Source organism: Cetorhinus maximus, chromosome 4 (assembly GCF_964194155.1).
Source record: "Cetorhinus maximus chromosome 4, sCetMax3.hap1.1, whole genome shotgun sequence".
Taxonomy (NCBI): domain Eukaryota; kingdom Metazoa; phylum Chordata; class Chondrichthyes; order Lamniformes; family Cetorhinidae; genus Cetorhinus; species Cetorhinus maximus.
This window is the reverse complement of record NC_135882.1, coordinates 62648864-62676302: the sequence shown is the minus strand read 5'-3', so window position 1 is coordinate 62676302 and position 27439 is coordinate 62648864. Positions and strand designations below refer to the sequence as shown.

Below are 27439 nucleotides of genomic sequence, written 5' to 3'. Positions count from 1 at the left end.
TGATTAGCACCCAATTGACCAGCTTAAACATTTACTTCCTCCACCATCGATATACTTTGGTTGCACTGCATACTTACTATCTCTAGCAGAACCTCTACCACTTAGAAGGATAAAGACATCAGGTGCATGAGACCATTTTGACTTGGACAAATATCACCCATTCTTCATGAAAACTGGGTAAAAAGCTTGGAAACCCGTACCGAACAGAGAGCATATTCACTACATTGACTGCAGCTCTTAAAGAAGAAAGCCCACCATCACCTAACCAAGGGCAAACAGGGATGTACAATTAATGATGGCCTTGCCAGTGACACCCGTATCCAGATAGCTTTTTTTAATGTAAATTGTTCTTATTTTTTATTATCTATAACTTCATAAAATTCACATTTCAGCAACATAACAAAGGAAGTCATTGTGTATTTATATTTCATTTTATTCTTGGAATCTCTTCTGAGATGAGTGTGTCCTATCATATTGCAAAATAAACATACACTATTGACATTTATGTTTAAGTACGTTTCATTTAGTGAAGATAGGGATAAGTAGGGTAGAAAAATCACAACTGAGAAAGTAAAAAAGGTGCTAAATTTGTGGTCAAGCATTTCACCCCATATCCAGTTATATTCCTTAATTAATGCTCATTAGGCACTAACAAAGAATGGTCCAGGAATGACAGGGTTTCTGCTGTGAATAGCACATGGATGAGGCACTTGCGCATTATCCGTGCAGAATCGATATCAAGAGATTTCGGAAGCACAATTTTTGTTTTTTGGAGCTGCTGGTGATCGTTTGTCTTGGCACTCCGAAAAAAAAAGCGTCAGAAAGTTTGTAAATCCCAGGTATAATGACAGAAACCATTGAACAGTTTTGCTTCTCCACTGCAGTTAACACTTATTAAATAATATATTTTATGGTGTTATAAAAACATCTCTAATTTTTGAATTTTCTTGTAAAATTATAAAGAAGCTTAATTGCCCTCTGCATGTTATTCTAGGGAACTGAACAAAAGCCTAAATTACTTAAATTCTGGTAGGTGGGGCACTGGATGGTGCAGTGAGTCAACACAGTTCCCTGTACTCCAGTAGCTGGGTCAGAATTTGTTTCAGTTCTTAGTTGAGTGGACCCATAGCATGAACCTGGCACCAGATTGACATTCTGACTCAGGAGCACCATAAGAAAGATAGAATTTACAATTGTGGTGGCTTCACAATGTCCCAATTGTCAAAAACACTTTTGAAGTGTAGTCACTATTATAATATAGGTAAATATGATAGCCAATCAGTACACAGCACACTCCCAGAAACAGCAATGTGATAATAACAGATAATCTGCTTTAGTCATATGGGTTGAGGGATAAATAAAAACAAACCTCCTGCTCTTCTTTCAATTGTGCCATGGGATCTTTTACGATCTGGTCTGTCAGATGACATTCCCAACAGTGTAGCAGTCATCCACTATTGCACTGAAGTCAGCTTGTATTATGTGGTCAAGTCCAGAATGGGTCTTGAACCACTATCTTCTGACTCAGAGGTGAGAATATTACCATCAAGCCAATGCTTATGTGCAGAAAATGTCATCGGCTAGAATTTTCTGCTTGAATACTAGCCAGGCTATTATTACCCACTATTCATTTTAATAGACAGGTAAGTCACAGAACCTTTACAGTGCAGAAGAAGGCCATTCAGCCCATTAAGTCTGCACTGGCTCTTTTAAAGAGCATTTTACCTAGTCCCACTCCCCTGCCTTATCCCCAAAACCTTTCACATTCTCTCTCAGAAAATAATCCAATTCCCTTTTTAATACCTCGATCAAAAATGCCTCCACCACCCTCTCAGGAAGTTCATTCCAGATTCCAGCCACTCTCTGGGTGAAAAATTTTCTCCTCACATCACCTTTACTCCTTTTGCCAATTATTTTGAATCTGTGCTCTCTAGTTCTTGATGTTCTCTTAAGTGGGAACAGTTTCTCACTGTTTACCCTGTCCATACACCTCAGGATCTTGAATATCCTCTCAGCCTTCTTTTCTCCAAGGAAAAAAATCCCAACCTCGCCAATCTATCCTCATAGCTACAGTTCTTCATCCCTGGAATCATTCTTGTGAATCTCCTCTGCAGTACTCTCTCCAATGTCTCAACATACTTCCTCAAGTGTGGCACCCAAAACAGGAGTTGCAGGCTAATAAATTCAGAAACAGTAAACCCTGGCCATATAATTAAATCAGGGGTTCCTCTGAGGTCTGAGTTCAAAGTGTATCATTGAGGCAGAGCAGAGGGAGTTTTACTTTGCAACCCATCTTGCTCACTTAATGCTAACACTGGTACCCTAATTTGATGACAGCAGCAAAAACAGATGAAAGCTGAGCTTTCCCCCTGTATTCCAAGCTGACTGTATCCAATTTTGGGGGTCAATACATTTGAAAAATTAGCACAAATTCCCAACACGTCTTTAGTCTTGTTCTGATAATTAGGCTAACTCAGGATGTAGGAAAAACTGGTTAACAGCTTGAGGAAAGAGAGTAGCTGAAGTGAAAGTTGGTCCCTTGGAGGATGAGACTGGGAAGTTAATAGTGGGGAATGCAGAAATGGCAGAGACACTTAATCAATATTTTGCCTCAGTTTTCACAGTGGAGGACACTAGTGCCACCCCAATAGTAACAGGTAGTGCAGAGAGTATAGAGAAGGAGGAACTTAGAACAATCACCATCACTAGAGAAAAAGTACTGAGCAAACTATTGAGATTAAAGGGTGACAAGTCCCCAGGACCTAAAAGCAAAAAACTGTGGATGCTGGAAATCCAAAACAAAAAAAGAAACAGAAATACCTGGAAAAACTCAGCTCTTGCTCTTCTCCACCGATGCTGCCAGACCTGCTGAGTTTTTCCAGGTATTTCTGTTTCTGTTTTTGTTTTGGAGTCCCCAGGACCTGATGGCTTACATCCCAGGTTCTTAAAGGAAGTGGCAGCGGAGATAGTGGATGCATTGGCTATAATATTCCAAAATTCCCTGGAATCTGGAAAGGTTCCAGTGGATTGGAAAAATGCTAATATAATGCCCTTTTTCAAAAAGGGGGGGAGGCAGAAAGTAGGAAGCTATAGACCAGTTAGTTTAACGTCTGTCGTTGGGAAATTGTTGGAATCCATTATTAAGGAAGTAGTAATGGGGCATTTGGAAAGTCAAAATGCAATCCATCAGAGTCAGCATGGTCTTATGAAGAGTAAATTATATTTGACTAATTTGCTAGAGTTCTTTGAAGATGTAACAAGCAAGGTGGATAATGGGGATCCTGTAGATGTAGTACATCTGGACTTCCAGAAAGCCTTTGATAAAGTGCCGCACAAAAGATTAACACACAAGATAAGATCACATGGAGTTAGGGGTAATATATTAGCTTGGATAGAGGATTGGCTAACCAACAGAAAGCAGAGAGTTGGGATAAATGGGTCTTTTTCTGGGTGACAAGCTATAACTAGTGGGGTGCCACAGGGTTCGGTCCTTGGGCCCCAACTATTTACAATCTATATTAATGACTTGGATTCAGGGATAGAAGGTACTATAGCTAAATTTGCAGATGACACCAAAATGGGTGGGAAAGTAAGTTGCAATGAAGAAATAAGAAATTTACAAATGGATATGGACAGGTTAGGTGAATGGGCCAAAATTTGGCACATGGAGTTTAACGTGGATAAGTGTGAGGTTATCCATTTTTGTCGGAAGAATAAAAGGGCGACATATTATTTAAATGGAGAGAAACTTCAGAATGCTTCAGTGCAGAGGGATCTGGGTGTCCTCATGCATGAATCGCTGAAAGCTAGTATGCAGGTACAGCAGGAAATAAGGAAGGCAAATGGAACTTTGGCATTTATTACTAAAGGAATAGAGTATAAAAAATAGGGAAGTATTGATGCAACTGTACAAGGCATTGGTGAGACCACACCTGGAGTACTGTGCACAGTTTTGGTCCCCTTACTTGAAGAAGGATGTAGTTGCACTGGAGGTGGTTCAAAGGAGGTTCACTAGATTGATTCCAGAGATGCAGGGCTTGTCTTATGAGGCCTATACTCGCTAGAGTTTAGAAGGATGAAAGGAGATCTAATTGAGGTATATAAGATGCTAAAGGGGATAGACAAAGTAGATGTGGAGTGGATGTTTCCCCTTGTGGGGCATTCTAGAATGAGAGGCCATAGTTTTAGGCTAAGGGGTGGTAGATTTAAATCAGAGATGAGGAGGAATTATTTTTCTCAAAGGGTCATGAATCTGTGGAATTCACTACCTCGGAGTGCAGTGGATGCCGGGACGCTGAATAAATTTAAGGAGGAGATAGACAGATTTTTAATTAGTAATAGGTTGAAAGGTTATGGGGAGAGGGCAGGAAATTGGAGTTGAGGCTGAAATGAGATCAGCCACGATCGTATTGAATGGCGGGGCAGGCTCGAGGGGCTGAATTGCCTACTCCTGCTCCTAGTTCTTATGTTTTTATGTTCTTATTTAAAGAAGTGCACTGATGTAAGGTAAGTGGTTGCACTGGGGGCCAAATATTATTTCAGCTTTTATTAACTATTTATATAGAATAGGATAAAAATTAAATCAGGAAAGCAGGCCACACAGCCCAATTTGTGTTGTTGTTTACCCTCCACATTAACATAATCCTAATCTCATGTTTCCGATCTATTCTAATAATCCTCCAACCACCTAGTTAACCTGTTGTTTAATCCTTCAAATGAGCTTCAATTGTGCACACCACGGGCAGAATTTAGCCCCTGTTGGGTGGGCTCGGCAGGGGTGGGTGGGGGCGGTCAGGAAGTTGATGCCGGAAAGCGATTTCACGCTGGCGGGCCGATTAAGGCCCACCCAGTGTGAAGCGCGAGCAATAGTGCTCGGCGTTGCCTGTGCGGGAGGGGGGAGGAGGGCGAGTGGGGCCGGTGCGAACTCCGTGCATGCGCGCGAGTGTGCGCTTGAGAATCTCCCTGAAGCACAGAGCTGCCTCAGGGAGATGAAGAGGTTTCAAAAAAATAATAAAGCTGTGAGAAATGTGATAAAACATGTCCCCTCATGTGACTCTGTCACGAGTAGGGACATGTTACAAGTGAAATTTAAAACATTTTATTTAATTTTTATTTGATGTGGGAGACCTCATCCCGCCCATGGATGAGGTTGCCAAAAAAATGCAAAGGCTGCTTGCCCTTTTCGGCAGCCCGCCAACCATAAGGTTGGACGGGCAGCTAAAAATTGAACTTAAATGATACTTTAAGGGCCTTAACTGAACTTTTAATTATCGGCGGGCGCCCTGCCGATTCCCGTGCGCACCCGCTGACCGAACTATCGTGCGATTGCGCATTGACGACGGGACGCTTGCCCGACATCAATGTGTGTCATTTCACACTTGAGCAGGTCAGGCGTGTGACCGTCCGCCGAAGCGAAAATTCTGCCCGACAGTCTGACAATCTTCTGTGTACAGATATATTATCCTCAACATGCTAATTTAGTTTTATGTAAACTTCCCCTCATCGTCGATCCTTCAATTATTGCATTCTATTTCGATCTCTGCATTGCCCCAATAATTCATAATCTGAAGCGTCTACATTGAATCACCCCATAATCTCAATTAAAGTAGCCCCATTTTCTCGAGTTTCTTTTCCTGGTCGGAATTATCCATGCCCACTGGTGGCGGGCGTGTTCAGCGGTGTCAGTGGACAATATGGCGAGAAGGCCAAAAATCGGTCTCACGACGTTGCAAAACCAGTTTGCAATCCTCTGCTCAGCCCGTCGATGGTGGGCCGCATTCCCCACCATCGGATGACGGGAACCTCATGTAATTGATCTGCATATCATTATAAGACCAGCCCACCGGAATCATCCCCTCCAACTGGACCGCCTGCCCATGTCAGTGTGATTGCATGCCAATGTGTTTCACAACTGCATATAAAAGCCCTGCACTTGGCAGGCTGCACTTTGAGGGGGACTCGGAGCTGAGTGCACAGTAAGGTTGCAAGCACGTGCAAGGGTCGCCTGTTGGACTTCAAGGTTGAGGCGCGTTTTGCGGGGGGGCAAGGGCTGACCTACAGTTGAGGCACATTGGGTTGGGGGGGAAAGGGCTGCCCTGCGGTTGAAGGTAGTGCACAAGTACGTGAGGGGTCAGGGGAGGGAAGCGGCCACACATTAGGGAAACCTTGTCTAAAGTGACCATTCCTCTGCAGCTGAGACAGTTCAGGGGCAGCCACATTGACATGCTTGGAGTTGGGCCTCTAGCTTATCTGCCCACTCAAGCAATGCAGAGGCATGAAAGTGCCACCGTTCCAGAGTTTTTCACCCCTTTGGCACAGACTACAAAGTAGTGTGTTTTAGTGAACTGCAGAACAGTTGGATGACTGGGCACATTGTACAATCTCCTTGCTAAAGCTGGCCCTGGAGCAGTCACTGGTGGAGGTGCTCACAGCCCCTTGTAATTTCATCATTCAAGTTTGGACCAGTCTCCTCCATGGTTCAAGCTAACAGTGCAGCCTTGCAGTGTGGGTTAGGAGAATGCCTGTGCCTGAGCTGAGAGCACAGCATGCAGTCCAGTGGGCAAAGCTGCTGCTAATCGATCAGGTGAAGTGGGGTGGAGGAGGGTGGGGTTTCGGGCAGCCATGCAGCGCATTAATCTCTGGCCATCCAAGTGGTGGCCAGCACTCTCTGGGATGCGTTAAGGGGCCTTCAGACTTAACCGTGAGATGTTCTTTGAACACCCAAGCTAACTCACTGTCTCTCTCATTCACCCTGTAAGAGGAGCATATCAGGACCATGGAGTCTGGTGAACTAGCATACAGAGAGCGAAGATGATGGAGAAGAGACCAACAGAGGCACCTGGCTGCATAGGGGGAGGAGCAGCACCCTCAGGAAGAAGGGGCAGCTGGGGCACCTGCACATGCCGCTGAAGAGTCACAGTGAGCCATCGGTGGTCGGCACCTATCTCGACCCAGGGTCTATAGATGCTGCCTTTCGTTCCTGCAGATGACCGAGCACTAATGTCGCCGAAATCTGCGCATGTCTATGGACCCAGTTGGTCACATCTGCCAGCTGCTGCAGGATTTGGCACCATGGGGACATGGAGGGCATCCACTACCCATGGTCGTGAAAGTGACAGCAGCACTCAATTTTTATGCCAGTGGCTCCTTTCAGGGCTCCACATGTGACCTCTGTGGGATATCACAAGCCTCCACCCACAAACGCATCCATGAGGTCACGGATGCCCATCCTTGCGAGGGCACACAACTTTGTGCATTTCGCCTGGGACGAATGCAAGAGCGATTGAGTTTGCCCAGATCTCAGGTTTCCCACAGGTGCAGGGTGTGATTGACTGCACTCACGTGGCGCTTAGCATTCCGTCACAACAAGCGATCAACTATGTCAGGGATTCCATTCGCTGATTGTGCGACCACCACAAACGCATCCAGCAGGTCTGCGTATGGTTTCCTGGGAGTGTTCATGACTCTTACATTGTATGTCGGTCACAGATCCCTGACATCTTCCGGTGTCCACAGAGGCTGTAGGGATGGCTTCTCAGGGACAAGGGCTACCCACAGAGGACATGGCTGATGACACCCGTGCGGCAGCCTCAGACTGCAGCAGAGCGACGCTATAATGAGGCTCATGCTGCAACTCACAACTTGGTGGAGCAGACCATCGGGATGCTGAAAATGAGGTTCTGGTGCCTGGACCAGTCTAGTGAAGCCCTGCAGTATAGTCCGCAGAGGGTGTCACAAATCATCATCGTCCTCTGCTGTGCCCTTTACAACCTGGAGCTGCAATGCGAAGGGGAGCTGGCTGAGGTGAAGATGGAGGTCTCCTCCACTGAGGAGGACGTTGATGGGGATGAGGGTGAGGAGGTCCTCGAAGGCGGCGTTGATGGTGATGAGGCTCTCACACTGGCCAGATGAGCCAGGCGCACTCAGGATGCCCCCATAGCTGCTAGATTTATGAGGATGATGACGACAAGCAGTGAGGAGGCACCATAGATCCTCACATTGCATCTGCGAACATTTGACTCCAGTCTGGATATGGCAGCGCACATACCCTCTGTGATAATGCTCCTGTCCTACTAGTACCTCGATCCCAGAAGGATGATGATGACATGCAGTAAAGACACTCCATAGATCTTCATAGAGCCTCTGAGAGTGTCTGACCCTTGTCTGGCCGAGGGCAGCTCGCTTGTGCTCTGCGATCAGGGTCATATCATGGAGATGCAGCCATGAAACTTTCAAAACACTTGATCCTTTGCCAGTCTTCAGCACACAACCCCTTCAGGGGCACAGCATCATTGGACACAGATGCTGAAGAAATGGGGGCTAGCCCCACCTCAAAGGTGCTGAGAGCACACAGAGAGAATGACGGAACTCTGTGGCACCTGCCCACGACATTCCGGCAATAATGACAAGCACCATCGAGGTGCAGGCATCAGTAATGTGCCAAAGGAGTATGAGGCCGGACCATCACTTTGATCTGAAGGCTGCACAGGGCACAGAGAAGAGGCCCTGGACTGAGACACCTGCCTTTATCTTGTGCAGAAAGGTTTCACATCTGAGTGACACGAACACTGCTCATCAGAATGAGGAGCCATAGGCAGGAAGGCATTCTTAGGAGTTTATTGACAATGATGAACAGTATGTACAAGTGATGAACACCTGTGCCCAGGCTGTGCACCTACATCTTCTTAACCTTCCTAACCCTGTTGTGGTTCTCCCTGGACATCCACAGTGGAGGTGGAGGCAGCCTGCTGACTCTGACACCCTGTCTGTGATGACCTTGGCGAGTGTCCTCTGGAAGGCTGAGACCTGGAGGGACCCAGCCTGCCTTCGGGGTCCTGCTGTGTGGCAGTGGCATCCTCCTCTGCCTGTGGAGCTGCTGGGGTCACAGGAAGAGGGGATTTGGATGGGCCGGACACGCTTGGAGTCACCTGGGTGGATGTCCCCAGGATGTGCATCTGCTGATGATCCTCCCTATGGGTGCCCAAGGGCCCGTGGCTGACTCCTTGAGAAGGGGAAGCTGGAGTGAGATCGAGCTTCCCCACACCCCTTTCGTGTACACACTTCAGAGGTTTCTTCGGGGCTTGATTGGAGGCCCTGGGTCATGGACTCTGTCGGCGGTTTCCCAGATGTGCCTGCAAAAGCAAGGAGAGATAATTAGTATATGGCAGTGGCCTGTGAAAGAGGACACATCACTCACAGTATGGTTGTCTGATGGATGTTGCACTGCTGGATCCTCACTTGGTAGATCAGCACCAACCTCACCAGCAGCACAGGACTGGTCCAGATCCTCACCAGCCAGCTGGATGGCTCTGTTTTCAAAGCCCGTGAGGACCTTGATTTCAGGCATTCCTCCACCGGCTTGCGGCTTCTCTCTCTTGCTGTGTGCCAGCTTGTCCTGCATGAATAGAGATGGAGAAAGTGTAAGCAGGACACCTGCCGGGCCAGATGATAAGTATGCCTGGCATGCGTGGGTGGTGAGTGGTCCCATGGATGGGATGAGGACAATGATGGCACGTGTGAGAGAGTGGATGGTGATGTCCCTTGAACGGTCAGTGAGTGAGGGCCCTGTGGATGTGTGATGGGTTGGTGAGTGTGTGAGTTGAGACTGATGAGAAGGGTGACTTACCCTGCAGAGGAGATCATTCATCCTCTTGTGGCACTGGGTGGCTGCCCTCTTTTGTAGGATATTGGCACTGACCACTGCTGCCACCATCTCCCAAGCCAGTTTGGTGATGTTGCGGCCCCTCCTGCGGCTGGAGCCGGGGCAGAGGTCATCCCAGTGGGCCTCCACAGCATCCAAAAGGTGCTCAAGGGACATCTCATTAAACCTGCGGGCTGCAGTCTTCTAGCTTTTCGGGGCCATGTCTTCCATGCAGCTGTCCTGGGCTGGAAGCGCTGAGAGGTGTGCACGCGGCTACACTTTATATATGGCGCCCGACGTGTTGAAGTGGCGAGGTGATGGTGTGGCTGGCAAATGAGAGCCTGCCGACCATCCAAACTGCATGTTTCCCGGGAATGCATAATTAATGCGCCAGGATTGGGATGATACGGCGTGAGAAGCCGCCATTGCACCATTACTGCATCACTGCATTAGTGCAAATCTGGGGTGATTCTGTGCTATATTTCATCACACTAGGCACTATGCTGATGAATCTGTATCATATCCTTTCTGTTCCCTCAACATCTTTTGTATTGTGCTATATAGCCCTAAGCTACACACACTACTCCAATGAAACACAGATTCATCTTAATTTTTTTTTATTTGTTCATGGGTTGTGGGCATCACTGGCCACGCAGCATTTATTACCCATCCCTAGTTGCCCCTTGTTCAGATGGCATTTAAGAGTCAAACACATTGCTGTGGGCCTGGAGTCAGACCAGGTAAGGACAGCTTAAGGACAGCTAAAGGGCATTAGTGAACCAGATGGATTTTTACAACAACCGACGATGGCTGCATGGTCATCATTAGACTTTTAATTCCAGATTTTTATTGAATTCAAATTCCACCATCTGCCATGATGGCATTCAAACCTGCATTGCCAGAGCATTACCCTGGGTCTCTGGATTACCAGCCCAGCGACAATACCACTATCGCCTCCCCTCTCATTTTCTTGAATTATGTAACTCTTGCCATGATCCCCAATATTTCATTAATTTTTTTTATATGACTTTATCCAGCTGAGGTGCTGCTTTTAATATCCTGTGAACCTGAACTCCCTAACGCTTCTGCTCTGCCATCTCAACCAATCTTTCCCCATTCATTGTAAAAAATTATTACTCTTTTGTAAATCAAAGTGTACCACTCACACTTAAAGAAATTGCATTCCAGCCGCCATTTTTTGCTCATTCCACCATCTTATTAATTCTCCTTGCAGTTTGCTTTGATTCCCAGAACTAACTACCATGCCTCCTATTTTAGTCTCATCTGTAAATTTGAACATCACTTTATTGATGCAGAGTCTACACAGGCAGTAACAGAGCAGAACCTTGTGGGAACGCTACCACATCACTCTGAGAAAGTGCCTTTAACTCTAACTCATAGTTTTAATCTAATTGGTTACATGCCCCTTAATTCCACACCCCTTAATCTTCTCTCAGTTGTCTCCTGTGCATTACCTTATGTTGCATGTACACCACATCAACTCTGTTGTTTCCATTCAGCATGTCTGTCACCTTTTCAAATAATCCTATCAGATTTGTTAAACACAATCTTCTTTTCTGAAATCTGCATTGGCTTCTCCTAATTACTTTGTCTTCACCTAGATATCTAGGTGATACCTGTTTGCCCTCTTCAATTTTAGTTTGTTTGTAACTTCTGTATTTATCCACATCATTCTGAAACTTGAGCAGGCCTCGTGTTTAATGGCATGTATTTATTTTGTAAGTTTTCAATCTGTTTTTGAAAATGTCCCATTGTTGACATATATTCCTGTGCATCAATCTTTCTTTCCATCACACCTCAGCTAGTTCACTCTTCATCTTCCTAAAAAAAAATATTTTCCAAATTGGTCCTATTGTTTTTGTACTGATATATTTTCATTCTATTAAGCTTTAAATTTTATCATATTATGGTCGCTATTCCTGAGATGGCCAACCATACTTAACTCATCCTCGTGGACTATAAAGTTACTGAGGCATTTGAACATTTAGGCAGTATTCTCTCATACATTATAAGAATTCCATTTCCTTTTTTCTCATTTACATCCTCCCTGTCCCAATCAATGAGCAGGTGATTAAAATCTCATTGAAAAATAATATTGTTAGTTCTCCTCATCTTCCTGGTCTGTCCACAGTTACTCCTCCATTTTTCCCCACACTTAACTGTATCACAACCCCTCCTATATAATAATTCTTTTAAAAAAATATTTGGCAGGTTATCAGCCAAAGGGTGAAAACAGGCACTAAAAGGATGATGTGCTAATAAGAAATGCACGTGCGAAAATCTAGGGGCTAGAAATTTGGCTGTTCCTATTTATTGAACACAGTGGTTGCAATTCGCAGTCTGGCCAGATTGAGGTGGGCAGCATGCAAAATTGGTGTACCCGCCTAACCTGTACGATTGTTGTGTCTGGCTTGGGGGGTCCCACGTTGCTGTCTTTTTCCTAATGTTTCCAGCTACCTCTGTGCTCAGTAGGGCAGCCCATGAGAGTTGTTCAGAATCCATGTGGTGCAGCCAGCCTGCCCTTCTTAAAGGCAAGCTTTCCCTCTTAAAGAGAAGTGGCACTGAAAGAATATTGCTGCAATTTAAATGATCGCAAAGTGAACACCAAGGCAAAGAGAGAGTTCCAGTATGACGAATGTAATACTGCATGTATTAGTAATGGAGGTGGGCAGGAGGAAAGACACCACGGTTCTGTGGGGGGCCAGGAGACCCTCAAGGGACATCGTCAGAAGGGAGTCAGAACAGATGGTCAGGGAAAGTGCTGCAAGAGGTCCAAGGAACTTACATGGCTGATTGGATGATAAGAAATAGGAGCAGGAGTAATCCATTTGACCCTACTCCTGCCCTGTCATTCAACAAGATCACGACTGATCTGATTGTGGCCTTAACTCCACTTTCCTATCTGTTCCCCATAACCCTTGATTCCCTTGTAGATCAAAAATCTATCTAACTCAATCTGGAATAAATTCAATGGTCCAGACTCCACTGCTCTCTGAGGAAGAAAATTCCAAAGACTAACAACCCTCTGAGAAAAGAAATTCCTCCTCATTTTCGTCTTAAATGGGAAACTCTTATGTTTAAACTGTGCCCCCTCGTTCTAGATTTCCCCACAAGAGGAAACATCCTCTCAGCATTTACCCTGTCAAGCTCCCTCAGAATCTTATATGCTTCAATAAGATCACCTTTCTAAACTCCAATGAGAATAGAGGCAACCCTTCATGAGGCAACCCCTTCATCCCAGGAATCAGTCTGTGTTGAGGTCAGTGTATGTATCTTCACATGACATCTCCTACCCACCACATAACCTCTCACATTGCTCAATGCATCAAACCCCATCAATTCCCTAGCAACAAAGGCTGGCACTCAGTACTGATACCTAACATCCAGGTATAGGAAGCAACTGGAGGCACAGCACCCCTCACAAAAGTGATGCTAAGCCTTTGGAGCGCCACTAGAAGCAGCATTACGGAACACAAATTCATGCTCTGAATTTAGCATGCCATTTTCAGGCCAGTTGATAATTATCATGATTCAAACATATCTGCAGATGCTGAAGCTAGCAACTGTGGATTTAGTGCTGATTAGGCACAGTTTTCTGTGAGCTGTATAAGGCTCTTGCATCCACCCACTTCCACAGAAGGCGTGGTGTGGCAGAGAGAGGCCAACATGGAAGGATGTCTCATAGACTGAGAGAGAGTGTTTGTAGGATCTCAGAAGTTTGTGATTCATGCATGAGGACCCCCAAGTCCCTCTGTGCTGCAGCTTTCTGCAGTCTTTCTCCATTTAAATAATATTTAGCTCCTCTATTCTTCCTGCCAAAGTGCATAACTTCACATTTTTCCACATTATATTCCATGTGCCAAGTTTTGGCCCATTCACATAGCCTGTCTATATCCCGCAGTAGACTCTTTGTGTCATCCTCACCACTTGCCTTCCCGCCTACTTTTGTGTCATCTGCAAACTTGGCGATAGTACATTCACTTCCCTCATCCAAGTCATTAATATATATTGTAGATAATTGTGGCCCCAGCACTGATTCCTGTGGCACTCCACTAGTTACAGGTTGGCATCTTGAAAATGCCCCCCTTATCCCAACTCTCTGTTTTCTATTAATCAGCCAATCCTCGATCCATGCTAATATACTACCCCCAACACCTTATTAAGGTGTTATCTTATGTTACCTTTTCTTATCTTATTAAGTAGCCTTATGTGCAGTACCTTATAGGAGGCCTTTTAGAAATCCAAACATATTTCATCTACTGGTTCCACTTTATCTATCATGCTTGTTACCTCCACAAAAAATTCCAATAAATTTGTCAGGCATGATTTTCCCTTAATGAAGCCATGCTGACTATGCTTGATTATATTATGCATTTCTAAATGCTCTGCTATTACATCCTTTATAATAGACTCTAACATTTTCCCAATGACGGATGTTAAGCTAACTGGCCTATAGCTATCTGTTTTTGTCTCCTTCCCTTTTGGAATAAGGTTGTTACATTGGCAGTTCTCCAATCTTCTGGGACTTTTCCAAAATCTAAGGATTCTTGGAAGATCACTACCAGTGTATCCACCATCTACTTCCATTAATATCCTAGGATGCAACCCATCAGGTCCAGGGGACTTATTGGCTTTTAGCCCCATTAGTTTCCCTAGTACTATTCCTCTAATGATAGTTATTGTATTTATTTCCTCCCCACCCCCCTTTTGCCTCTTGACTATTTAGTATTTTTGGAACGCTATTAGTGTCTTCTACTGTGAAGACTGAAGCAAAGTATTTATTCAACTCCTCTGTCATTTCCTGGTTACCCATTATTATTTCCCCAACCTCATTCTCTAAGGGGCCTATGTTCACTTTGGCCTCTCTCTTCCTTTTTATATATTTAAAGAACCTCTCACTGTCTGTTTTTATATTACTTGCTAGTTTACCCTCAAAGTTTATTTTCTCCCTCTTTATTTTTTGTCATCTTTTGTTGGTTTTCAAAACTTTCCCAATCCTCTGGCTTACCACTAATCTTTGCCACATTGTATGTTTTTTTCTTTCAGTTTGATACTATTCTTACCTTCCTTTGTTAACCATGGTCGGTTTATCCCCTTCCTACAATCCTTCTTCCCCACTGGAATATATCGTTGTTGTGAGTCATGAACTATTTTTTGAAACATCTACCATTGCTCATCAACCATCTTTTTTGCTAAACCCCTTTCCCAGTGCACTCCAGCCAACTCTGCCCTCATTCCTTTGTAATTACCCTTATTTAAGTTTAGCACAGTTGTTTCCGACCCAAGTTTCTCACTCTCAAACTCAATGCTAAATTCTACCATTTTATGGGTCACTGTTTCCTAGGGAATCTTTTACTCTGAGGTTATTTTATTAAACCTGCCTCATTACACATTACCAGATCCAAAATAGCTGGATCCCTGATTGGATCCACAATATATTGTTCCAGAAAACTGTCCCGTTCTAGGAAATTGTCTCTGCCAATTTGATTTTCCCAATCTACATGAAGATTAAAGTCACCCATGATTAATGTACTGCCTTTTTTACATGCCCTCATTATCTTCTGATTTATTTTCTGTCCTACAGTATTGCTACTGTTGGGGGGGGTCTATAGACTACTCCCATCAGTGTCTTCTTCCCCTTGTTATTTCTTACCTCCGCCCATATGGATTCTACATCTTCCGAGCCAAGATCCTTTCTTTCTATCATACTTATTCCATCTCGTACTAACAAAGCTTCCCCACCACCCTTTCCTTCCTGCCTGTCCTTTTGAAAAGTCACATACCCTTTAATATTTAGTTCCTAGCTTTGATCTTCATAATGGCTATATGATCATACCCATTAACCTCTATTTGTGCCATTAATTCATTTATTTTGTTCCAAATACCACATGCATTTAAGTAAAGAGCCACTAATGTTGCTTTTTTACCATTTTGTCCCCCTCTGACCCTATTTGCTACTTTAAAAAATATTTTTACACTCTGTCCCTTCCTGTCACACTCTGGGTGTCATTACCTAAATAGCTGCCCTGCAATGCTGCCATATGCTTTTGCCTAAGTATCCCCACTCCAGAACTCCCCCTCCCTCCCCCTACTTAGTTTAAAGCCCTCCCTACAGCCCTAGTTATTTGATTCATTAGAACACTGATACCAGCACGGTTCAAATGAAGCCCATCCCACCGGAACAATCCCTTCTACCCCAGTACTGGTGCCAGTGCCCCATGAACTGAAACCCATTCCTCTCACACCAATCTTTGACTCACACATTTAACTCCTTAACTTTATTTACCCTATGCCAGTTTTCCCATGGCTCAAGTAGTAATCCTGAGATTATTGCTTTGGAGGTTCTGCTTTTTAATTTAGCTCCTAACTGTTCAAATTCTTTCACCAGAACCTCCTTTCTAATCCTATCAATGTTGTTGGTATCAACGTGGACAACGACAACTGGATCCCTCCCCTCCCACTCCAAGCCCTCAGGAGATGTCCTTAACCCTGGCACCGGGCAGGCAACACAGGCCTCGGGACTCATGACCACGGCTGCAGAGAACAGTGTCTATCCCCCTAATTATACTGTCTCATACCACTATTACGTTCTTACTTCCTCCCCTTGAATGGCTCCCTGTACCATGGTGCCGTGGTCAGTTCGCTCATCGTTCCTGCAGCTTTATCATTGCAGGCTCTCAGAAGAAAGATCTACCTCGCTATCTCAGAAGAAAGACCTACCTTGCAAGTGCAAGATGAGCATTAGAAGGAGGTGGAGAGTGAGGAAGAATGAACTGTATCAATGCTACCATGCCAGCCCCAAGACTGGCACCACGTACAACTAGAGGCTAGATGCTGGTGCAGCTCTTCCTGGCCTCATCTCCTCCTGCAATTACTTATGCAGAGTCAGGAGGAGATGCCCATCACCAAGTACTCCCTTTCTCCAGCTGACTCCAATAAGGTATCCAATTAGGTAGAGTATAACAGCACTCACTCTTTTTAGGTGAAACTCAGAGAAAATATCCAGGAAAAATGTTGATAAAGTGGTTGGTGAAGTCTTGACAATGTGTCCCAGAAAGTCTCCTACGTGTACCAAAAGTTCTCTTTCAAATTCAGTGTAGTCAATCTCAATTCGTCAGAAAACAGCGACAGATGAACACATCTTTAAATAATGTTCAAAATTCTCAGCAATGACTTGTTTATTGCTATCCAGCTTGTTACTGATAGGAGAGATTGTTAAATTAAATGTTTCTCATCAAAATAGCATACCGCCTTTTTAATAGGCAGGAGCAGGTAATTTAAATGTTTATCAGTCCCTTAGCTCAGGTGACTGTTCCTGAACTCCCTGACTAAGATGGTGTTTTGCACTGAATGTAAGCTTAACTGGTGTTGCAGCTTAAGGCCCCATTTTTGCCATCTCAGAGGCTCTTTAGCACTTAAGGTATCCAATGTAAATCATGCCCATGATCTATAACTGTACTGAGTCCACCTCAGCCTCTTTTGGTGTACATCAGTCCCCTCCAGAGCATTTATATCCTCCTCCATTAACACTGCCACTCCTCTTTCTTTTTTTACTTATTCTGACCCTCCTAAAAATATAACATGATTTGTGCATCTTACACTCCTGCCTTGTTTGCATCCAGATTTTTGATAGTAGTGTTAATTCTATATTTGTGCAATGATCTTTGTAGTCAAGGGAAGGCCACATATCAGGCCACATATTTGGCCTGAATCTCTCTTTCAGGCTAGCAATGGGTTGTCCTTTACTTCTTCAAGTTACTGCTCCTCTCGCAGACCTCCTTGTTCAGATGGAACTTTCATCTTCAGGGTCACGGAAAGGTGCAGCAGGCAGAACACCACCATGTTCTTTGAGATGATTGCTGGACCATACTACAAGATGCCTCTAAATCAGGCACCTAAAGTGCATTTTCAACAAGTTTATAGTTTGTTCAGTGATGGTTTTTCTGGATGAATGAACCTTATGCCCAGTTGGGGTTCCTGAGAAAGTAGACAGGTGCCCTCAGCCAAGGCTGTAAAGGATAACCTTTATTTCCCAGAAGCCATTAGTAGAGCTGCCTTTCAGAGTTAAAGTGTGTTGGAATTTTGGACTCTCTTAAAGCAAGGATATTTTGGCAGCTGCCAGCAAAAAGAGCATTCACCTGCACAGTAGTCTCCTGCTGATGGTAAGCAAGCTGCCCTATGAGAGAATGGTCTCCTTTTCTATTACCATGCATCTGGCCACTGATGAAGGGAACATATGAGGCTGCCACCTATGATTCCTTAAGCCACTGGGGAATCTTGCCATCTGATAAAATTACAGTCCTCTGTCATGCTAGCACCAGTTGTCAATGGGAGAGCTAATGAAACTGCTAATACTAATGTCTGCACATTACACTGGCTTGTCTTGCTTGATGCATCTGTGCAGAGCTGTTAGTGCATATTATAGATTATGCCAGTGGCAACCTGGAATGCCCAAATGACACAGAAGTTAAGGGAAACAGTAAACCTTTTTTCCAATGGTAGCCTGGGAAACTTCAAGGAATCAAAGTTATCAGTGGCAATTACCTTAAGAGCCAATGGCAGAACAGTACATACAGTGTTGTAGGTTTGTTTGAAGCATGTGGTTTTACTTGGTAAAAGAAGCATCTTCAGGCACTGTTCTTTGGGCAAATGCAGGTGGGAATACTTTGCCTATATGCCCTAGTGAGGAGATATTGGCAGGTAGATGCCTTGCACCTGTGGGACAGATTTGGGAGGCTACAATGCATTTACACACTTTAGAGATAAGATGAATGTGGGTGCAGATGGAGGCAAGCGAATTGTTTACAAGGACAGAAGGATAGTGGGTGAATTTTATGAGAAGGGATGATGATGATAATTTTGAAAGGGTGAGGATCCAGAACCTGAGGAGAGGAAATGATGTACAACATGGTTAACAGGGGAGTTAGGAAGGCCTGCAACAGGTTAATGCATTGAAATGACGTGTAAATGAGGCAGAAATTATATCACGGTAACTTCTTCTTCATTTCCCTTTATTTAGAGTGGGTATGTGCCTATGGGACACACCAGCAGAAATTGGACATACTTGCCCTACTCAGATCAGATAATGTGAGCAAGGCTCGAGTGCAAGCCTGTGCCTAGTCAGAAGTAGTTTTGACCCACGGGGTCAGCAAAATGAGGATCAGAGCTTCAAGCCTCTGTTTTTGGATATCCATTATTGCTGCTGCAGGCCTGAAATATCCAAGCCCAGCCACTGGATATTCACACCTATTTCCTGTCAAGAAGCTGGAATACATCAGGCCAATTTAAACCCACAAATGTTGGCAGATTGAGGTCAGGTGGAAAGTTCTTTTGGTGTGATGCGTCAGGCTTGTGCATCATTGGAAGGGAAAGGCAGTACAATCGCTAATGGCATTTATGTACTACAAAAAAATCATGTGAAGTTAATGTTAAGAAGGTTTCCTAACCTTAAGTAAAATTTCGAGAATTATCCTGGACAATGCCATTTTGGAGGAGTAATCCATCAATATTACTACATGGCATATCCTCTATTTACTCAATACTTCCTGATCAGGCCTTACAGTCACTTAATTTTTGCTTTTCGTTTTGCATTTTGTCTTTCTACACTTCAAATCATTCTTTTCCTTTTTGTATCTTGCTCATTTATTTATGAGACAGCTTCTCCTCTTCCGAAACACCGTTTGATAGCAATCGCACTGAAGCTAGTAACACATTAATGCGCTTGCTTAAATGAACATTTCTTTCCATAGGGCAGAATTTCACCCATGTCGGGGAGGGCTTGCCGGGGGCGGGCAGGGGCGGTCGGGAAGCCGACTGCTGCCTGCAAACGACACCGTAAGGCAATTTCATGCTGGCGGGTCAATTAAAGCCTGCCCAGCATGAAACGCGAGGCCTTTTCGCCTGCCCGCCAACTGTAAGGTTGGACGGGCATCGAAAAATTTCTTTTAATTAACTTTTTAATGGCCTTAAGAGGCCTTTTAATTGCCGTCAGGCTCGTTGCTGACTCCGGTGCGTGCCCGCCAACCGAAATATCGTGTGAGTGCGCGATGACGTTGGGTGCGCGCCCGCCAAGTGTAAAATTTTACCTATAGAGTTGTGAACAAACTGATTTATGTCTGCTGAACGCAAAATTATTGTAGTTTAACTACGGATCGTATTTAAGTCTGAAAGTGGTCAGTTTCTTCCAAAACTTAGCAATTTTTCCTGTTTGTTGGTGCTAATTTTGGAAAAATTGTGCCGAAAAGTGACATTGAGGTAGATGATCAGCCAATTTTTTAATTGAATAGCAGAGCAGACTTGATGGGCTGAATGGCCTACTCCTGTGCCTATGTTCTTATATTCCTCTGTTCCTAGGTTATGTTTCCACAAGGGGCCAGGAGGTCCTTAAGGCACATTCTCCAAAGGAAATGTGAGCAAGTGGGCACTGAGGACCTGGCTGCAGCGCTTCCAGAAGTTCAATGGCCTCACAAGTGTAGTCAAGCTCAGTGAATGCATCTTCAAATGACATTGCATGACTACCATGACATGGTAGTGAATCTGTGGAATTCGTTACCGCAGAGGGCTGTAAAGGTTGGGTCGTTCAGTATATTCAAGGCTGAGATAGACAGATTTTTAATCAGTAAGGGAATCAAGGGTTATGGGGAAAAGCGGAGTTGAGGATTATCAGATCAGCCATGATCTCATTGAGTGGCGGAGAAGACTCGATGGGCCGAATGGCCTACTTCTGCTCCTACGTCTTATGGTCTCATCTCCTACCCACTGCACCAGCAACCTCTCATGCTGCCCAATTTACCACACTTGCATCACTCACCCAACAGCAATTAGGACTCATCCTTATTATCCAGATACTCCACCTCACCCTCACACAGTTACCAATTAAGCCAACCTCACACCCACCTCTTGCAGTTTTCACATGGTGAGGAAGAATGAAGAAAGAGAGAAATAATAGGAGAGGAGAACAGCAGGAAGGGAAAGATAGAGGAGGAAGGGAAGGGCAGATCTTATGTTGGATGAGGTCCTTGACACCACCTTTAATATACACATCCACCAGCAGAATAAACTTGTTGATTTCAGTTCCCTAAGTAGATGTTGCTTTAATATGCCCTGAAACTCATTGTCCAATATTCATGAATGTCTACTAGCTAACCAATGAAGTTATACCCTGTAAGGATAACCACAGAATGATTTAATTGAGAATCTTCAGTGAAGTGACCAAGCTGCCCCTAAAAGTTAAAAAGATAGGAGATAAGTCAGAAAGAATTGATTAAGCGATGGCAACTTTAGTTATAAAAAACTGCAGGCTGTAAGTGGAAATAAAGGCTGAGGAAGGTAAGGAGTTCCGAATCCTAGGAAAGAATAAGTTGAACAATAGTCTTTATTTCAAGGAAGTGAAAGGCAAGAATAAGAAACAGCATTTGGTCACAATTTGTGGGGAGGTGAGGAGGAAGCAGGGATATGTGCTTGCAAAGTAGGTAACCTGGAAATGCCAGGAACATGGAGATCCTGCTGAATTTAATGGCAGGATCTAATCTTTGTTCTTTTACTCCATTTCCTGCCCTGCAGCTGCCCAGATTGAGAGTTTGACCAGCTGCCAGATAGGAAGGCCAATGGTAGAAGGCCATAGGCAGGGACAGCTGGAGGTGGTCTCCACCGTTTGGAAAAGGTTGAGACGTTGTGGCAGGGGTGATGAAGGCGAAAAGCATGAGAGAAGAGGAGAGAAGGGGAGAAGAGTGATAGGAAGGGAAGGGCAAATGTTAGCTCCCAGCACCAGTGGAAGGGGGACATGAGCACCCTTTGGAACATAATTGGGTGGTTGGCAGATCATGGGGATGGAGGCAGACCACGGCACCAACTTTGCTTGAGAGGAAGTCCTTTAGCTTCTCCTGGCCCACAGGCAGCGCTGTAAAAAGCACTCAGCTGCTAGATCTGGCTACTGCCACCTCCCATTCATTGCATTTCCTGAGCCCTTGGAAACCAGGCTAGTCAACGTTAAATTTAAATGATTGCCAAAGTCTGAGGAATGGAGCCTCACTAACGTAATCACAGACCTGCCTCTTTGTCACAGTCATTTGTGACTTTGATGAGAGCTGGGCTACTAACAGCTTGCTTGCTGCCACACTGGGTGTGCTGGGAAGAAATACTTTGGGTGAGGTCACAGCATTTCCCATGTTGATACCCCATGTGATGAAGGCTGCAGGGATATAGTAAGGACAATCAAGGACAAGATGTCGGGTCTACAGAAGTTGAAGGATTTATTGGATTGACTGGGTAGGGTTCAGGTGAAACATGACCGTATAAGTGCTCTGCTAGCCTCTCTTGCACTCCTTTCATCGCACTTTGCCTGATGTCCTCATGTGCTATGAAACAGTGGATGGTAAATGCTGAGCTGCACAAGTCCCAGAGGGAAACTTGAAACAGCTGCCACAACAGTTTTGCAATTTGTATTTGGAGATACGTGCCTTGAATTTAGTAGTAATAAATCCACCAAGTCTTAGAAGTTTTTTTACTGAACTAAATTAAACATTTATTAATAAAAGAAATGATTTTAAGCACACACATAGGCCTACAAATTACTACTATGATAACTCCTGAATCCCCTAATTAATCTAACTCCCAGTTACACCTCTGTTAAGGCAACAGTAAAACAACATAGATTTCAACACACCCAGGCACAGCACACAATACCCTGGACAGTGATTTTTAAAATGAATTGTCTTCGGTTCCTGGAGACAGCAGCTTGGTACAGAGGCTGGAGGCTTTTCACACTTGTTGGATCTTAGAATGCCTTCTTCCTTACACATAACCTCATCCTCTTTGTACATGTTTCTCCCTTTTTAATGTAAATCCCATTGTCCCAATACATCTTTGCAATTTTACTTTTTCCATAATATTAATCTTTCATAGTATCATATTATCAGTAAACTTTGGGACAAATAAACATACTGTTTGGCTTAGCCTCTTATGGCTGGGTGTAACACCTTACCATCTATCTGAAATTCACTACTCTGGTTTATCTAAAAATGCAAATTCTCATCACACCTCACATTCTAAAGCTTCAGCCTTGTTTATGTAGTTAACATTTCAAACCTAGTTTCCCTTCTAATACATCAAAGCACCCAGACCAGCTGTCTGTAATTCAATTAAAGTCCACACAAACACACACACACAGATACACACAGAGAAGCTAATCCAAACCCCACTATTAACCTACCTTTGCAATAAATTACAATAATATTATGAAAATTATTATATTTTCATGACACAGGGTATTCATCCTGTGGTGCCTGGTCATCATTCCCTCCATATCCTCATCATCAGAGGAGGCATTGCATTCCTGGATATCCTCATTGTCCAGAGCTTCTCCCCTGTCTAGCATTAGGATTGTGCGGAGCACAGCATGCCACAACGATATACAAGACCCTGCTGGGGCATGTTGAAGGGCCCAATCAAATCTACCCAGGCATCTGAACCTCATCTTCAGAAGTCCTATGGCCTGCTCAATGGTCACTCAAATTGTCCTGTGGCATCTGTTGTATCTCTCCTCTGCACCTGTGCGAGGGTTCCTCACTGCATCATCAGCCATTTCTTCAGCTCGTAACTCTTGTCACACAGTATCCACCCTTGAAGCCTCACCGGGGGCCTGAACAGGTTGGGCACCTGGGACTGCTTTAGTATGTAGGCGTTGTGATGTTTTTCCGGGAACCTTGCGCATACCTGAAAGATTTGTTTGCAGTGGTCGCAGACCAGTTGTACATTGAGTGAGTTGACACCCTTCCTGTTGATGAAAACCGCTGCCTGTACTGTGGGAGCCTTGATGGCTACATTTGTGCGGTCGATGACACCTTCCTCTGGGGAAGTCCAACAATAGTCCTGAATCCTATGGCCCTCTAAGCTTAACTGTCCTGATCAGTGCAAAACCATACATACTGGGTAGCCCTCCTGAACCTTGGTGACCTACTTGATGCAGCAATGAGCTGCAGACTGGGAGATCCCATAGATATCCACAGAAGATCCCTGGAGTAGCCCTGAGGTGGAGAAATTCAGCGCCACGGTGACCATCAACGCAGTAGGTGGTCTCCCCACTCCATAGGGCTCAGCTCTTCTGCCATCATGGCACACAGCTCAGTAGTGAATGACTTGTATGGAGAGGCGCATTCTTCGGAGACACAGCTACTCCAAAATTTGCAGGAAGTTAGGTCGCCGATGGTAGACCCACTCTGGGGGGGCTTTTGTCATTTGCGCTGCAGTGATTGGTTTCGTCCCCATCTTCAGCCTCCTCCTTCCTGCCCGCTTCCAAGCTGCTGATCCTGGTGGCCTCTGGTGCTGCTGCCCTCTGCCTGTGGCTGTAGCTCTTTCCCCCTCTGATGCTCCTCCTCATTAGAAGTGTCAGAACCTGAGTGAATGAGGCCCATAGCAAATAGCCACACTCAGATCTCAGAGCCTCCCACTCCTTTTTCTCTGTAGAGACCAGTGTCAAATTCATGAGGACACTCAAGCCAAATGCCCTGCTGTGCTAGGCAAGTTTGCCACTGCTCTCAATTCCTACTTCTGCTGCCCACTCAGTCCTACCCTGCCAGCCAAGCCATTTGCAATGCCCGGCAACTGCAGCCAACACTGACATCCCACTAAGCTGCTGCCTGGTTATAGCTGATGAAGCTCTGAATCGCCGCTGTTCCTGTGCACCCATGGAAAAATTAGAAAAACCTGATAAAATCGTTGTTAATTGCCTGTTTCACAGACTTAATTACCTTCCCACCTCACTCCACCTACCATTAGCCCAGCCACCTTCTGTACTATCAGGGCACATTGTGAAGGCATCTCCTTGGTGTCTCTAAGGCCCCCGAAGGATTCAGACCATGTGAAGCCTTCCAGGTATCAGACAGCCTTCCGTGACCCTGGTAATTGGGATTGTGATCTCTGCTGGTGGCACCTGTTCTGATGAGGAAGAGAGGGGCAGAAGGGAGATGAGGCCACATGTCCCTTTACAGCTTCCAGGGGAGGGACCTGTGGGAGGAGAGGTACAGGCACTAGGGCCGGAGGCCAGCAGGAAATCCAAGGTGGAAGGGTGGTAGAAGATGCCACTATCCTGCTGACAGGGTTTACAGGCGGCGATGCAGCTACCTCAACATGTCTGATGTGCAATGTCGAAGGAGGCTCCTCCTCTCAAAGGAGACAGCGACCTCCATTTGTCAGATGATTGGGCCTGAGATCAGCTCCAACTGCGTGGGTGGACACCCCATGCTAGTGGCTCTTAAGGTCACAGTAGCCCTCAACTTCTACGCCTCCAGATTTTTCCAGGGCTTAGTGGGAGATCTTTGTGGAGTCTCCCAATCAGCTGTCCACAGTTGCATCAAGCTGGTGACAGAAGCTCTGTGCAGGTGGGTACTGATCTTTATTCTTTACCGTACGGAGGAGGCCAGCCAGGCCAAGTCAGCCAGAGGCTTCGTGGCCATTGCTGGCTTCCCCCACGTCCAGGGTGCAATCGACTGCACACATGTGGTCATCAAGGCCAGTGGGTCAGCCGGGTGCCTTCGTCGACAGGAAGGGCTTCCACTCCACGAACGTGCAGATCGTGTATGACCACAGGATACAGATTCTGCAAGTCTGTGCAAGGTACCTGGCAGCTCCTATGTTGCTTACATCCTCAGACACTCCTAGGTGCTGGGGTTCTTCAGTGCTCCAGCCCGACTGGATGGATGGCTGCTGGGTGACAAGGGCTATCTGTTGAAAAGGTGGCTCCTGATGCCTCTCCGCCACTCAAGAACAGAGGCAGAGAAGCATTACAATGCGAGTCATGCCTCTAAAAGGGTGGTGGTAAAGGGGACCATAGGTCTTCTCAAGATGTGCTCCCAATGCCTGGACCGTTCAGGAGGAGCACTACAATACCCCCCAGGGCGGGTATCACTGATTGTGGTTGCATGATGCGCTCCCCACAATCCGGCAAAGGGGGACCCACTGGAGGAAGAGGATCTTGATGCAGCTCCACAGGCCACAGAGGATGAGACCAGTAGTGAGTCAGAAGAGGAGCACGGTGAGGAGAACACTGAGGGTGTGGAGGCAGAACTCGGTAGGGAGGCAGGAACACCCGGAATATAGTGATCCAAGACTCCTTCAGCTGGGCTGCCAAAGATCTTCCACCTCATGCCAGGGCTGCTGCCTCCATCCCAGATGTCTGAAAGGACCCGTTCATTTGTACCCAAAGTCCACTCAATGCCTGGGCAATAAAATATCCAGCCACTCACGTCCAGCATTACATACTGGCGTACCCTACACCAGAAAGGACAAAGGTGAAGCATACTCAGGCCATCAGAAACAAAGCAAATTTAATGTTATCATCACATTGAAATCATTATGACACTACAATTACTGGTTTTGATGACCACACCAGCAGATATGTAAACCAATCATAAATGAACAGAAATTCACCCGTGAACTGTCCCTCTCATGTTCATGGTGCCTTAAACTTACATTTACAAGTGCTACATCTTGGTGCCCCCCACCCCCACCCCTCACTGGCACCAACATTGGAAGCAACCTGGTGACTGTAGTGTCTTATTGGTCATGATGACCTTGGTGGTCGTCCTCTGGCCAGTGGAGCCTGTGCTGGCCCTGCCTGGGAGGGAGCAGCCAATGCCAAGGCTGGCATCTCCCCAGTCATTGCAGCCTCATCAGATGCGACCGTCACTGGCAGAAGGGCAGAGGATCTGTTGCCATCATCAAGAGCACCCTGAGAGGAGCCTGCAGAGATGACAAGTAGCTTGTGCGCCAACGTGAGGTCGCTCTGGACCTCCCTGCTCACCATTGATGGACTGGCACCTGGCTGAGATACTGGGCGCTTCTTCCATCTCCCACACTGGTACTGACTGCCTGAGGTCAATGCCTGTGTGAGGGCTTGCAGGTCTGAGTGCAACCCCAGGAACCCCTAATCCTGTTCCTGTAGCTGCCTCTCCATGAGAGTTGTCACTCTCTCAATGGAGGAGGCAGTGCGCTCAGCCATGAGGGTCAACGCAGTGCTCATGCTCCGCAGGGACTCCTTCACAACAGAGACCATGGCACGCAGACCCTCATGGATCTCCGCCAGATCCTCCCACACATCTCGCTGGACATCCAGCACCTGCCGCCTAATGGACGACTCTAGAGGCTCATCATCTGTCTTCGGCTGAGCATCACCCTGGTCTCCAGCAGTCCTCCGACTGCCGGTGCCCTGAGCACTCTCTACCTCCGCTGCACCTCAAGTGAGTGTCAAGTGCTCACACCAATGTGCACTGACTTTCTAGTCGCCGATCTAATGCCCAGGAAGTGCTGGTATCTGCGCTAGTGCCTGCTTCAGAGAACGGGTGTGATGCAGATGCAAGTGAAGCCCGGTGGTCCTCCAGTGTTGGAGTGGCCCTTCAGGGTCCAGAGAGCGAGTATGGCTAACCTAAAAGGGAGAACAAGGACATGTCATTAGTTAAAGTCACCACCCTGCCACTGTGCATGCCAGGCACCCTGGTGAGAAAATGGAGATCTGCATCACGGTGCCATCGTCTTTCAATGACCAATAGGGACTTCAGGTCTGAGGCTCCCATCAATGAAGAGACTACACTAGAATGGTTGCACAATCCAAAACTCACATCTCTGTGCACTGCGCTCTCACCTTCGTCTGGTATCCCCGCCTCTCCACGCCCGGTTGCACGGCGGGGTGTGCTGGCTCTCAAGCTCTAGAGCGTCCTGCTCAAATCTGCTGAGCAGCACCTGTACGTGCCCTCTCTGCCTGGTTATGTCTCATCTTCCCCTGAA

At 45.7% G+C, this 27439-nt stretch overlaps 1 long non-coding RNA gene and 1 other non-coding gene across 4 annotated transcripts in view; one reads left to right on the top strand and one right to left on the bottom strand.

Moving 5' to 3' along the window:
• The window catches only part of LOC144679641 (uncharacterized), a 234115-nt gene that overhangs the window by 193628 nt on the left and 13048 nt on the right, over positions 1-27439 (bottom strand). The window lies entirely within an intron of this gene.
• Positions 671-805, top strand: LOC144680139 (U11 spliceosomal RNA). Its single transcript, XR_013576503.1, has one exon. It is a non-coding gene; the product is annotated as a U11 spliceosomal RNA (small nuclear RNA).